Raw genomic sequence first — 15,177 nt, 5'->3', positions numbered from 1 at the left:
TCCTGACTTTTCCTTCCTCCATGATGATGTAGGTAAGTATGGCGTCTTTTGCCGCGCGCGCCTCTAAAGTGGTAATATTGCACTTTAGTAACACCTAACCAACGTAAAAGTAGGCGGGCAAGCCTGTCGATCGCCTGTGCTGCTCATTTTTCCGACCTTAGCAGAAGTGATGACTCGAGTGACCATGTGGGGCCATTAGATCTTGGTTCTGATGGTGACAATGCAGCTCAGCGTCCTGGAATGTCAACAGGTGTTCGCAGGTGAGTTCCGTTTTTGTTTGCGCGTTGTAGTTATACAAACACGCCCTTCATATTTGAAGAGTGGAATTCACTCCCCCACCCCATATGTTTAGGACCTCAACAATGGACAGCCAAGAAAAGTTCCCAAATGAATTGCGTTTTGCCCGTGTCGGCGTAGCGCTGCTGGCTTGGCTGCTGAGCGACTCGCGCCGGTTTTGAAAAGATCTCTCTCTCTCTCTCTCTCTATATATATATATATATATATATATATATATATATATATATATATATATATATATATATATATATATATATATACATACACACTTTTTTCACCACTGAGGTCATAAATTTTGCGTGAGAAGACAAACAAATATGCCTGGATTCACATTTTGGACCGACAGACGTACGCTCGACCTGACAGCTCCCGGGAGCAAGTTCGGTTTATTGGGATTAGCATCTGCATGGATTTGTCCAAGTGCCGCGACTGCACTTACACTAGGAACGACAGGGAGTTCCGCGGCTTTCTTCCACCAATACGCCTGGTAACCGACTGTTCGCGCTATTCGCGTTTTTACACGTATAGCGGAACCGTTTATGACTTTGCAGCTGCTGCAGTTGGAAAGGCCTGCAGGAGATCCCGGCTTCAGAAGCACATAAATCTAGAATCAGTAAATTTATTGTAGCCACAGCGCGACATCTCCGTCGTCTGACATGCCCGATCAGGAATAAGGCAATACATCAGATACAATTGACTACTGGGTGCTGGCAGACTCTAGAAATGGATAGACGTGCACTTCTTTTTTTTTTATTGTCACATCAATTATAGAGGCACTCCAGGCGCATTTCTGCCGTCGGCGTCGCCGTGAGGTTCCTTACAAGGTGCAAGGGCGATAAAATCGTCGCCGCGCGCCGTATGCTGTTCGTGCGAGTGAAAGCTTGCGAGGATGAGCCGGCGAACGCGGTTCAATGGGCGCGGGCCTCATCTTCAAGGTGATCCATAGAGAAATTTCTTTCTCTATGGGTGATCCGCGATGATTGCATGCAGAGTGCGCTTAGTGCCGGTAGCTTCGTGTGCGCAGTGCTTTTTGTTTCGTTCGCGTTGAAGCGAGAGATGCACGAAGGTCAATTCGCTTACTGCTGCCACCGTGATTCCGCACTCACGGATTTTGACACCTAGTTTCTGCACTCGTCGAGCGAGATGCGTTCATGTTTACCTGTGCGCGCGTGACAACGCGTGCTTGCTAATTTAGTTAGAGCCAGCAAATTGGTTTGAACCTATGATAGAAAGTGCAACTGTCTCTATGTGTCTTTCTACGTATCCTCATTCAGTCGCGCGCTTACACATTCTATCATTGTTAATTAGTAAGCGAATGTTTGCAAGTTAATGCGGCCGATAAAACTACTATCCTTACTTCGTATAGCGATCTGCCAACTTGCTATCGCAGTCGGTGTTTCGTCTTTCGGGTGAAACTGCGACTTTTTTGTAACTTGTTTGGGCAGTAACTAGCGTATGTAATGCGTTCCTGTACAAAGTGTTGGGGATCAGAGACCACATTTTCCTAAAATTTGACTGGTTGCCCGGATGTTCGCGTTTGAGTGCCCAGATAACACCTCTGGCTTTTGGTTCAGGTCACATTAAGGTTGCCGACAAAGGGAACTTAAGTTGGTGATTTTTCCACGGTAACGAAACTGCTAGGCGAAGAACGTACTGTGGCACGGGAGCTTTTCTGAAAGTTTCAGATGCTGTTGAGGAGGGAAGGACAGCTCCCCTCTGCCGCCAGCCTCTCTCCCTATGGCGGCTGCAGGAGAGGGCTCCGGCACCACCACATAGTTTAAAAGGGGCTTTAACACGACAGAGGTACTCGTCAATAACTTTGCGCTTTACTAAATTACGTAATGAAGCAACAAATGCTACCTAAATATCATCAGTACAACTAATCTACACCTCAAAGCGCATCATTCCTTTAAAAAAGTGAATAGATTTCTAGAAGCGTTTAGCCATCCACTTGCATTGGCCATCATCGTCTGTAGTCTCTGCAGAAATTTTAAAACCATGTGTTTTCTTTGACCTGCATCCAAAGCTTGGTAAGAAAGTGTTTTTGCATTCCACTGCTGCCAATTTTAAATGATGCAAACTATTTTGTGTTGTTTAATGCCACTCTAATATAGACTGCCAAGACGTGAATACCTTGCATGCAGCATTTTAGTGCATATTAGCACAATTCTAGAGCGGCAGGCATGAACTATAGTTGCAATCAAATTTACAAATAAATGGTTAATTTCTTTTCGCTGGTGCTGCTTTTGTTTCTCGTTTCTCGCGAAGTGTTTGCCCTTGCTTTTGTGCCCATGCATTATTACTGCTTCCAGCATCGGACTTCACGAATGTGAGTCCACAGACAATTTCTTCTTTAATTTACAAGGTGTTTCCGGGCCACTAATACAAAATTGGACACTGAAGAGTACGTTTTCGAGTACCACGCACACATACACACCAGTAGCATTGCCGGCCCACACCAAAAAGAAACCCAGACCCCAAATACTCTTCAGTGGCCTCAACTGAACGACTGTGAACAGCAGTCCTTGTATACAGTCGAACCCACTCATAGCGATACCAGTTTTAACAATATATCGGTAACAACAATGAAAAGCTGCTGCACCGTCAACTTTTGTATGTTTTCCATGGTGGAATAACTCGCTTACTACAATGCCCCGATGTCACATCATCAGTTATAACAATGGAGTCTGGCTGCTGGGTGTCCGAGCCGAAAGGTAGTGAAATGCGAAATCCTTGAAAAGAAAACGAGAAATTCGAGATGCTGCACAATGGCCCGCTGCTCCTCTGCGGCGCGCCTCTCACGCATCGCCCTTCCGCCTAGAGTGCACTAGAATACAGTTTAGTGGTGCGAACGGCAGCGGCGGCGCATGTTTTGCGGTGAAGCGCGCGATGACGAAAAATGTTGTGGCGGCGCTGCGATCGAAGTGGATTAGGGGGAAGTACAGCGGGGAAGTACGAAGAGGGGAAGGACAGCCTCGGAAGTGATAATAAGCGTACTAGTCTACAGTTGGGAGCCCTGCTCAAAAGAGAAATACAGGCAAGTCAAAAAGAGTACGCAAAATTAAATAACGAACAAATAGCGCAAATAGCGGCCGGCATACCCACGAAACCAGAACCTCTTAAAAACTTCTTGAAACGGCTACAAACGGCTATAGACGTATTGGTCTATGATAAGACTGAAAATAGAATTTCTTCTAAACATAACCTCAGCACTTGAAATATGCTAGTATATATTCTATCTGCGGCTAAACCCACTACTGGTGTCACTAGAGTCTATTTTGGTAAACACATTCAGAGTGCCTAACTCAAGAACTTTTCTAGATCTTTTTGTCTAAAAGTGCATAAAATGCCAAACCACGTGTTAAAAGTGCGGTTACCGTCGGCCGTGGGCGTTAGCGAATAAAAAACGCCACAGAAAAATCGAACTCGTTGGAAGCAACATAAGTTAATTGGCTTTAATGTTAAATAATTTCACACCAGGACTTCAACAATCAAGGGCGTGTTATTGTTTTCCATACGGGGCGCGCACATGACGCCTGGAAACCATTCTATGCTCGCCCAGCAGGTATATGACAGCAGCAGGAGCGAAACGCCGGCGTTGCACAGCGGTGTCACAGAGCAACCGCGCTGCTATCACTCTGGCGGCACGATCCAAATTTGTCAGACATCCCATTCCGTGCTGGAAACACTGGGAGGCAGGAAGTTTGAAAAAACGGCCACTGCCGCCCGCAAATGTCTCGTACGTGGGCTCGTTATGCCAGTTGTGCGTCATTCTAAGCCGTTCTGTACATCTATACTGGATATTAACTGGAGTCATTTAGCTGTGCTGATGCTGTTTGCCATGTGTTTTGCATCAGTGCTTCGTGACATCAGCTGTATTGCCTGTTTTCGCCGACGGCTTACTACCACAATGGCGGGATCTGCGTTCGCCGCCTTCGTGTCTCGGTGTGTCTTTGTATACGTCGCACGTTCGGATAACACTTTTTCCGGTAAGTGAAATACATTGCACTTCGTTTTTCGTCAACAATGTGAATATTTCTAGGTGTTACCCGCGACAATTCTTGATAGATGGGCTTTTCTGCCCTGCGAGTTTTCGTCATCTTTACTTTTATACGAGGGTTCTGCTTGTGTTCAGCCTTTCAGCACTACCGCGCTCCACGACTTCCGCAACACCAGTCAGAACTTTGCCCTGCTTGTTAGTCTTTGTGGTTAACGTAGCACGAACCAACCGAAGGAGTGCATTCGAAGACGACGCGCTGGCTGTAATGCTGAACCAGACTGAATTCGCCCTATTTTGTGTCCTTTTGTTCTTGCGTGTGCTCGCGTGTGTGTCCGTGACTATGCAGTTTGTAGCGTTCCCACTTTATAGCAAAACAAAAATATAACTGCAATGTTTACTTCATCTATACAATTCCAATTTAAATCGTCTGCTGATGTACAAATTTCACTTGTTTTGTTCTAAATAAGCAGCAAAACCTTTAACGTAGTAGGTGCTTCATCTGGGAGTGAAATTACGACAGCTTGGCATTTATTAATGAATGACTGTGACTGAGTCACCTTATTTGTAATTGCGAATCTGCCTTTCAACTGACTTGATGCTCTCTTATTTTGTTCCTTTCACTCTATAGACGGCTGGACATCCTTCTTGTACCTTGGCGCTAGCTCGATGACGGGACCTCGTCGTGATCAGTGTAAGCCAATGTACTGTACCCTCTCTGGTCCTCCCAGTGCTTTTTATATGGGTTAAGGCCAGGGAGCGCTTCGTGATAATATAGCTAGTTGGTGTCTCAAAACGGGCATTTTTTGCACTGGTCCTTTATAAGTTGCCACTATTATAACCAATTTCTCAGTGCCAGTGTACATACACAGTTCTACTATTAATTAGTTTTCCCCTAAGCCTTACAAAATTTAACTGTAGGTAGTCATTGCTATGTAAGAACTCGCAAATTAACTGTGTTGTGTCATACAAGTATTCCATACATGAGTAAAAATTTGCTACAGCAGTGTACATTACACCTTGCTTCCCTAGTGCACAAATGTATCCAAGCCAGTATTTGATTAGTTTGGTGTTCTAAATGTTTTCTGTGTGATTTAGTTTCTTTACAAGAATTTACTGTACAGCATCAGCAAGCAGTCTAATTTAAGATTTATGTGTGCTGTAAAAGGTGTGCTTTGCCGCTAGAATTGATAAAACATGGGCCGAGGCTTCCATACAAGGACAAACTTCAATTTCGCTCCACCACCGTCAGCACTTGGTTCGCGCTTGCAAAATGAATCACATCAGGTAGCTTGTGCCAGACTGTTTTTGAACCTTATTGTGACGAGATCACACAGTGATGTGTGGAGGCACCTGCGTCTGAGATATAGATTGTGCTGCAACAGATGTGCGTGTAGAACAGGCATGATGCTGAGGGTTCCAGCAGTTTGCAGAGGTGCTTTTAAAATTTTCCCATTACTGCAATTTTACCTGTGCTGTTTTTTGTCACCTGTTTCAATAATATAATTTGAGGGGTCAGAATTTAGCAATTTATTTGCCCTGGCCCATTAGCCTGCCACATTTGACTTTTTACTAGGTGGGCAATTATACGCCTTTTTGTATGCAGTGGCTTCTCAATTGCGGGTCAACGTAGATGCTCAGAATTACCTCAGGCTATAGATGCACTGATGAATTTGCTACCTATACGAATCGCTTTGCACTTTCTTGCGCAAACAGCATGTTAACACTTCCAAGACAGTGGACAATGTTATCGTTTGATCACATCATGAGATACTTTCAATTTTGTATGACGCATCATTTGTGTGAGGTATTGCCCTAAGCCAATTAGGGTCACATTAAAATATATCAACAAAAGTGTTTGATCCAGCTAGGAGTGTTGCTTTGGAACACTACTTTATCACCAGTCCTCCTTTGCATGCTACCTGCTTACTCTGTACTGCATCATGTTTAAGTTTGAAAGAAAGGCTACAGCTAGGCAGTGTAAAATGCAAAACGGTTCGGACAAATTTTGTAGACGCGTAGGGTACAGCTTAAGTAGAACATTCGCACCACAACTTAAGTGAAGCGTTACGTATTAATGGAGCTACAAGTGATTAGAAGTTACCCTCCTCCCTAGCTATGCTTTTCCTCCTCAACTCGTTCGCCGAACGAGCGGGGCTAAGCTCCGCCTTCACTGGTTCAGCGTCACGATGCGACGTCACATCGTCCACTTCCGGTTGTTTTGGAGCCCGCCGCCGTCCGCGCGAGACCGCTCCGCTAGCCGCTTGGCCGTCGACCCCAAGCGAGAGCTATCGAAGCAGCGTGCGTTGCGAGCATTCTGTCGTAGCGCCGAACGTGTCTTGTATTCCGGTAACCACAGACAAGCTGGTCATTTCGGCAAATGACTGTAGGCATAAACTCAAGCTTATGAAGGAACTTTAGCGTAGACGTACGTGAGCGGCCTGATCGGTCAGCACGGTCCATATACTTGTTGGTGCAGAGCTTAACCAGCCAAACAAAGCGCTAATATTGCTCTAACCAAGTGTAAAACATTTAAAACATTTATAAAAAAGTGTTCATGATTACACTCCTGCGAAAAATACACACCAGCAGCAAAGAAGAATACACTTCGTTGCTGCTACTGTGTATGGTTGAGCTATGTGCCACCAGGTGGCTGCACCGTGCAGACCATTCGCATTTGCTCTTCTGCTCATCTCATGGCTCATCCCGTTACGGCAAAGTCAAGCGGCCAGACTCTGTCCCCTTGCGCTTGCGTTTTCCCTAATACCGGACTCGGGAAACGCTATTGCGTTAGTAATCTTCCGGTGTAAAGTGACGGCCACAAACGCGCAAATCCTGGCGCCGATCGGATAGCGGCAGTCCGATGCGCAGCAGCCAGTTCCCTCGTACGCTGCCTTGCAGAGGGACACGATGTCGCAGCTTGACATATTGCCAGTCGCTACGTTTGCAGTCCACAAGGCAACAAAGTGGAATCATAGTGCTCGCGAAAAGACAGACCGACTCTGACCTCGGAGCTCTCTTCAAAATGGAGTACGTTGTAACACAAGCAGACGACACACGCTGTGTGCCGGAAGTGCTTAAGTGTACTGAAAAATTATTCTTGTGCATTCTCTTTATGTTACTTTCTTTTCATAAAAACAAATTAACTAACATTCCAACTATTACGAAGATCATTTGCTTACCATAAAATTGGAAAAATTATCGATCACGCGCCCTTGTCAGCCAATCGGATAGTTCGCCCCACTGACGTCGTATGGGTAATTTCGGTCATATGGGTAGGGGCGGCTTAAAATTCCGCCGAGCAGTGTGCTGCGATCGGCAGCGATGTACATATTTAAAACCTTATAATAAATTACACGCTTTACGCGGAGCACTTAGATGTGTCAATTAATGATCAGAAGGACCTACTCTAACGACTCAATACGTTTGTAGTAAATCGTCAAAAGCGTTTCAGGGTCCCTTTAAGATACCCGCAATTTAAGAGGAAGGAGTGCTTAAATTTATTTTTAATGCGAGGCAAACTTCTTACTTAGCACATATTGCTAATTCAAGTTCCAATTTCAATATTCCCATTTCCTCCCTCGCCTTTTTCTCCTCTTCTGTGCAGGTATTGCTTGCCTATGTCTACAAGAACCGTCACGCGTGGCCTGTGACAGCAAGCTTTTGTGGGCAGCAAGTGCTCTCCTACGAAAGCTTGCCTGATCTGGCAGCGGCGGCAATCATCTTCAAGATTTATCCATGATCACCTTTGCTGCTATTTGTCACTCTTGTTAATTACACTTTCTGCATCTTTTCTCATTTATTAGGTAATAAAGTATGAGTATGTGACGTGGTGTGAAGTTGTCTTGCTGCATTTTCGCTTGCAGTCATCTTTTATGCATGAAAAGCTCATCGTACAGTTTATGTAAAAAAATAAAAGCATATTATGATTTATCTTTCAGTTCTGGTAACGTGCAACGTACAAGGAATTCACTAATGGACGATATGCCGAAGAACTGGCCAGCATTTCTGCGTGATGCTGTGCAAGCATGTGGCGTAACCTTACAAGAGGCACCCACAAAGTAAGTTACAATTTACTTTTAAATGAAGCATGGACATCAGAAAAAATATATTTATATTGGTAGTTAGAGTGGTTCGCAGAGTGTTTTTCCAGATGTGTACTATCCTTTATTTCTTAACTCACTGCAGCACAGCGTTCTGTTTCGTATACTGGTGTAAGGCTATTGTGCCCCCTGTAGCTGAATACAGGGTGTAATTCTTGCCTGAACTGCAGCATCACTCACAAAATTTTTCTTTGCTAGAAACTATTTCAATTTGGTGGAGACCCAGCAGGGCGAAGTTTTGTCAATAATGACGTGTTTCATGCAGAGATGTTCTTGTTTAGGTCAATGGGCGAACATTGGAACGATATCAGCATACAATAGAGATCTTCTTTTATTTGCAAACTAATTCTGACAGGCGGCATGCGATTGATTGGTCTAATTAAAAAGCACTAATTGACCAATGAGGCTGTACTACACTATTCCCATGGTTCACATCTGGAAAAACTACCTGTGCATCACTCTATCCGACAATATAAATTTTTTTCTGACGTCCATGCCTCGTTTAAAATAAATTGTAACTGTGGGCGAACGTCGGGTTACTGTAACAGCTGCTGCAAAAATTTGAGGGAATGTCTAATAAAAGTCTTCAGTTGTTCTTGTCAAGCTGTCCATTAGCCAACTTTTAGCGTAACGTTAGCAGGGCTTACTGAAGTACTCTAGACGTCCATGGCTACAAAATGTCTTGATCAAGACAGCTACTAGGCTTTTGAATTAGCCGTTCAAGACATGTTTTAGACATCAAATAGCTGCTTGCGTGTTTCGTGGGTAGAGGAAGCAATAGAGAAACATCCCATGGAACTTTGGGATTATAATCACTTAGAACTACTCATTAGTATAAACATAAAAGTAGTAAAACTCAGTTCACTTCCGGCTGATACATAAAACTGGCCCGCGCAACGTTATTAATAACTACCGTCCCATTTCACTAACTTCTGTGTGCAGTAAAGTTATAGAGCATGTTTTATATACTGCAGTAGTCAAACATATAAATAGTAATTCTTTATTTAGCTCAAATCAGCATGGATTTAGACGAGGATTCTCATGCGTCACACATCTATTAGAGTTCACACATGTCTTAGCGGCAGCCCAGGACGACAAATCATCGGTTCACTGTATTTTTCTTGACTTTCAAAGAGCGTTTGGCACCGTTTCACATTACCCGTTACTGCAAAAACTAACCAGTTTTAGTACTAATCCCCATGTTATTGCGTGGATCGCCGAATATTTACGCGAGATGTGGCAATCATCATCATCATCATCAGCCTGGTTACGCCCACTGCTGGGCAAAGGCCTCTCCCATTCTTCTCCAACTTCCCCGGTCATGTACTAATTGTGGCCATGTTGTCCCTGCAAACTTCTTAATCTCATCCGCCCACCTAACTTTCTGCCGCCCTCTGCTACGCTTCCCTTCCCTTGGAATCCAGTCCGTAACCCTTAATGACCATCGGTTATCTTCCCTCCTCATTACATGTCCTGCCCATGCCCCCATTTCTTTTTCTTAATTTCAACTAAGATATCATTAACTCGCGTTTGTTCCCTCACCCAATCGGCTCTTTTCTTATCCCTTAACGTTACACCTATCATTCTTCTTTCCAAAGCTCGTTGCGTCGTTCTCAATTTCAGCAGAACCCTTTTCGTAAGCCTCCAGGTTTCTGCCCCGTACGTGAGGCGGCGATATGTAGTCGTAAACGGCGAACAATCTGCAGTAACTAATGTTACGTCAAGGGTACCTCAGGGATCAGTTCTGGGGCCCCTCCTCTTCCTACTTTATATCAAAGACATCAATGAATTAATTGACAATGACAATGGCATTAATTAATGACATGATGAGTCCCATATTAGGTTATTTGCAGATGACTGTATATTATACCGTAATGTTACATCTGAAAGTGAGTGCTTCGTAATTCAAAATGACTTATATGTCATACACGAGTGGTGTGAGCGATGGGAAATGAAACTGAATCTCGAGAAAACGGTGTGTATGAGGTTCTCAAGAAGAAAAAAATCCAGGAAAATTTGAATACACGATAAACTGCTCTCCAGTAAAAATGGTGTGTAAATATGAATACCTAGGCGTTTACTTTTGCCCCTCTTTATCATGGAATCGGCATGTCGATTATACCGTGGGCAAAGCTTGTCGGAGCTTGGGATGTTTACGACGAAATACACGTGCGTTTCCACAGCAAACCCGGGAGTTACTATATAAATCATATGTAAGATCTGCGCTCGAATACGCGTGCTCTGTGTGGGACCCTTCATCAGTAACTAACAAAGAAAGAATAGAAAAAGTTCAGTCCATGGCGGCAAAATATGTACTAGATATAGCAATGTATGACTCAATTTAGTGCAACTAAATCTAAGGCAATGCTAAACTGGCAATCTCTCCAGCACCGAAGAGCGTCGTTTCGACTGAAGCTTTTACACAGCATATATCACTCTCATACTCGAATTCCGCCTGACGTGTACATAAACTAGCCTCACTACACATCAGCACGCAAAGATCATGAACATAAGATAAGAGAATACAAATGTAATACATCAGCCTTTAGCAGCTCTTTTTTCCCAAGAACCATCAGTCAGTGGAACCGACTTCCTTCCTCAGTTGTAGAAATTTCTTGTCCTACCAAGTTCTTTTCTGCATTAAAAGCAATAGAATCTTTTGATCCCTAAGGCTTGATAAATATCGCGTGTACGTCTAGCAATCATCATGACCTATAAAGAATCCGTTTCAAATGACATTTTCTTTTAGTGCCTCTTTTTTCACCTTGTCGCACTGTATCTTAATCACAGCTTTTTTTTTCGAAACTTATTATTCGCTTTGTTTATTTTTGCTTTTTCATTATGAGTCTTTGTAATCATCGTGCTTTATGTACTTTTTTTTTTTCACATGTGAGATGTGACATCTGCAACCTGCCTGTGTCCGACGTGGCTGCGTGCAACTTGGCTGTGTGCTTCTATGCCGGCGTATAATAATGTGTTGTTCACTTACACAAATTTATGCAAACCTGCAATTTTTATGCTTGCTTTCTCATCTGTATCCCCCCCCCCCCCACTGTAATGCCTGAATGGGCGCTGTGGGTACTAAATAAATAAATAAATAAATAAATAAAAGGACTAAACCGCTGGATGGGAAAGAGGAAGCCACGAAGTTGGTGGAATAAGGAAATGAGGGAGGCCATCGAACAACGACGGTTGGCATCACGGTAACACAGAGAAGCAAAGAGGGTGCAGTTATTCGAAGAGGAAATAGGTCTGAAATTGGTACCTTATCGACAAAAGAAACAACAAGTGGAGGTCCTCGTCCAGGCTAAAATAAAGCAGTCCTCTGATCGTTGGCTGGCTGAAGTTCGCGATGCAACTAAAGGGGGTTCAAGAAAATTCTGGAGCCATATAAGCTGGCTGGGTAAAGCGAATAACAGAAAGAGGGAACAGGTTCACGATGCCGAGGGAAATTGTTTAGAGGGAGATGACGCTGTGAACTACATTGGTTCAGTTATAGCTGAGTCATTTAGGAAAGACGATAGGGTAATCGCCCTAAATGAGGGAGCAACACAGGATAGCACAATAGAAAACAGCTTAGAAGTGACCAATTTTAACTGGAAAAAGGCGGAAGCAAATGTTCCAAAATGCACGTCCGCGGGGATAGACGAAATTCCAATCAAGTTAATTAATGAACCTGGCCCAAGAAGCAAGGAAACGTTGATAAAAGTATTGGAGGCAGTCATAACAAATAAGCAAATTCCGCACAACTGGAAACAGAGTAAAATGAATTTGATTAATAAAAGGAAAGGCGATAAGACGAACATAAAATCCTTCCTACCAATTACGATAACATCAGTTATATGTAGGCTGGCGATGCAGGTGGTGAAATTAAAGATGCAGTCATGGGTAGAAAGTAATAGAATACTCGGAGAACTTCAAGACGGGTTCAGAAGTGGTAGACGCTTAGATGATAGCTTGTTCGGGCTTACCCAGCGCATAGAAATAGCTAAGGCGGAAAATAGACCTCTGTATTTAGCCTTCCTGGACATAAGCGGTGCATACGACAACGTGAACAGGGAACTCCTGTGGAACATATTAAAAGATGAAGGTATCGGTCATGAGGTAATTAATATCCTACAGGAAATATATTGAGAAAATAATGTTGAAATAACATGGGAAGGAATTAAGAGTACGACAACTGTCGAGGTGCACAAAAGATTAAGGCAAGGTTGTCCTCTATCACCGCTGCTGTTCATGCTTTATGTCATAAGTATGGAAAGAAGGCTACAAGGAAGCAATCTAGGATATAATCTTTCGTACAGACTAGGCGGAACGATTGTTGAGCAACGACTACCGGGTTTAATGTATGCGGACGATATTGTACTGTTAGCAGAGAGCCAGGAAGATTTGCAAACTCTGGTTAATTACTGTGGAGACGAAGGAGACAGTCTAGGTTTCAGTTTTAGTGCAGCTAAGTCCGGTGGGATGTTTTTCAACGATACAACTGATCAGGAACTTACAATACAAGGCCATGAAATACCCCAAGTGGCCGAATACAAATATCCCGGGGCATGTATAAACAAAGGGCAGAGGTACACGGAAAAGCACGAACAGTCTCTCATAGCAAAAGGGCGAAGAAATGCCGGGATAATGAAACATAGGGCATCGTGGGGGTACAACAGGTATGAGGTACTGAGAGGTATATGGAAGGGAGTAATGGTGCCGGGGCTTACTTTCGGTATGCGGTCCTGTGCTTAAGGGCAGAAGTTCAGTCGAGACTAGAAGTAAATCAGAGAGCTGTTGGAAGATTAGCACTAGGTGTGCACGGGAAAACCACAAACGAAGCAGTACAGGGGGATATGGGCTGGGCATTGTTTGAAGCACGGGAAGCTCAGAGTAAAATCCTATATGAAAAACGCCTGAGGAAATTGGACGGTAACAGGTGGGCAGCTAAGGTATTTAAATACCTATACAGAAAGAGCGTTGACTCACAATGGCGGAAATGAACTAGGAAGCTAACCAGCTAGTAAGTATGCCAGAGCATTAAACGACAGGTTAAAAACGCGAAAGGTAAAAATTGGATAAATTCAATGGAAAAGAAGCATAGTGTTGAATTATATCGAGACTGGAAACAGCAGATCAGGAGGGAAGCGTTTTATGATAACTCAAGAGGCAGTGCCCTACTCTTTGAAGCTAGGTCAGGATGTCTTAAACGCGGAGCTTTAAAAAGAAGTTAACGAAGAAGAAGACACATGTACTGTGTGTGCTAAATCTGTATAAATAATAGAACACCTCATATTAAAATGTGATGGCATCCATCCCGACGTCGATGCGGGCACAGTCACGCTTCCTGAGGCCCTAGGGTTCAGATATAACAATAGCCATGTAAATAAATATGCAAAAAGCGATTGGAGGTTTGGTGGCTCAAAAGCAGAAAGGTGACAATGTTAAAACTGTAGGAAGACGTATTTAAAGAAAATGGCGAATTTTAATATCTTACAACACAATTAAACAAAAATATAAAGCTGAGCATGGTGGCAACTGCCATCACCCCGCTTCAAAGGGGACGCTCCTACCTTCCACCCACCCATCCATCCATTGGGCCGTATCAAGGTCGCGCCGTTGGAAACTGCTGGCGATACTTCTCGGAAGGCTCATTCGTACTACTTCGCGCGCTGCTGCATGCGTTCACACTATTCAAGCGGTGTTTATAATTGCATATGACATGTATTCTTGCCTTAGGAATAGATGCCTTTCTTTGTCTTCTTTGTTTAATTTTTTTAATGGTGCTTGGTGATTGCGCCTGCATTGCGGCCACAGTGTCGGCTTTCATTCTACTATGTTATTGTAAGGTTCCCTTTGCAGAACATATATTTTTCTTGTTCGTCAAGCAGCATGTATCTCTCGTGTGTATTTTTGCGCATACTGCTTTACATCAGTATGTCTTGGGAAGCGCAGACGGAAAAACATATGTAAGCTTCCTGCTTGCCACTTCCAACAAATAAAATAGATCTGTTCCATCAGGCGCCCTGTACTTACGTTTACGGGAAGTATTCCTACAGAAAAAGAACTAAAAAAAAACAGCACTGCAACATTCTATTCATGTTGCCGTCTTTCTCGCGTAACAGTATGCGGAGTAATTGGCGTACGGCTTCTTTTTTGGCGGTCGGACGTCGGGCGCCGAAAACAGTTTTAGGTAGCCATTATATACGTTAATATTTAGCCCGCAAGCCGTGTAAATTTTTTTTTGTCCAGTCCTTGCTTAACAACAACCAAAAAAAGGCGGCACAGTAGCCTAATTGATGGCTACATATAGTGGATATGGCGTTGCGCTGTTAAACTCAATCTCACGGTTTCAAACCAGGTCGCCGAATTCGATGGGAACGAAATGGAAAAACACTCGTGTACTTCTGTTGAGGTGCACGTTAAAGAACCCCAGGTGGTGAGAACTGTAGAGGCCCGGGTGCCTCATAATCATATCGCCAGACGTAAAACGCGAGAATTTTGTTGAATTAAAAAAAAAGAAGGTAGCATTCGGCTTTTTTCCAGGGGTGTAAACGAAAGAAATTATTCTCGAGTCTGATTTCTGAGAAAAACATGTTACGCTTATCTTATATTTCATACCTAAATGTAATGCCTTTCCCATCTGTACGTTCGCGCAACTAAGCATCTTCTGTATTATAAATTAACGTCTGCTTTCAGTTATCCGGCGCAATATCGTAAGGACAATAACGAAGCAATTAAACAAACGTCATGCCTCACATACACGTGATGTATTTGTAGATGACGCGATATCAA

The 15,177-nt window shown here is 43.5% G+C and overlaps 1 long non-coding RNA gene across 1 annotated transcript; it reads left to right on the top strand.

Moving 5' to 3' along the window:
• The first annotated feature begins 222 nt into the window (after positions 1–222).
• LOC142570810 (uncharacterized) lies at positions 223–7,936 on the top strand. Its single transcript, XR_012825688.1, has 3 exons — positions 223–260; positions 4,926–4,988; positions 7,902–7,936. It is a non-coding gene; the product is annotated as an uncharacterized LOC142570810 (long non-coding RNA).
• Positions 7,937–15,177: the final 7,241 nt, after the last annotated feature.

This window comes from Dermacentor variabilis, chromosome 2, assembly GCF_050947875.1.
Source record: "Dermacentor variabilis isolate Ectoservices chromosome 2, ASM5094787v1, whole genome shotgun sequence".
In the NCBI taxonomy this organism is placed as follows: domain Eukaryota; kingdom Metazoa; phylum Arthropoda; class Arachnida; order Ixodida; family Ixodidae; genus Dermacentor; species Dermacentor variabilis.
Note: the sequence above shows the minus strand (reverse complement) of the source record. Positions and strands in the feature narration are given on the sequence as shown.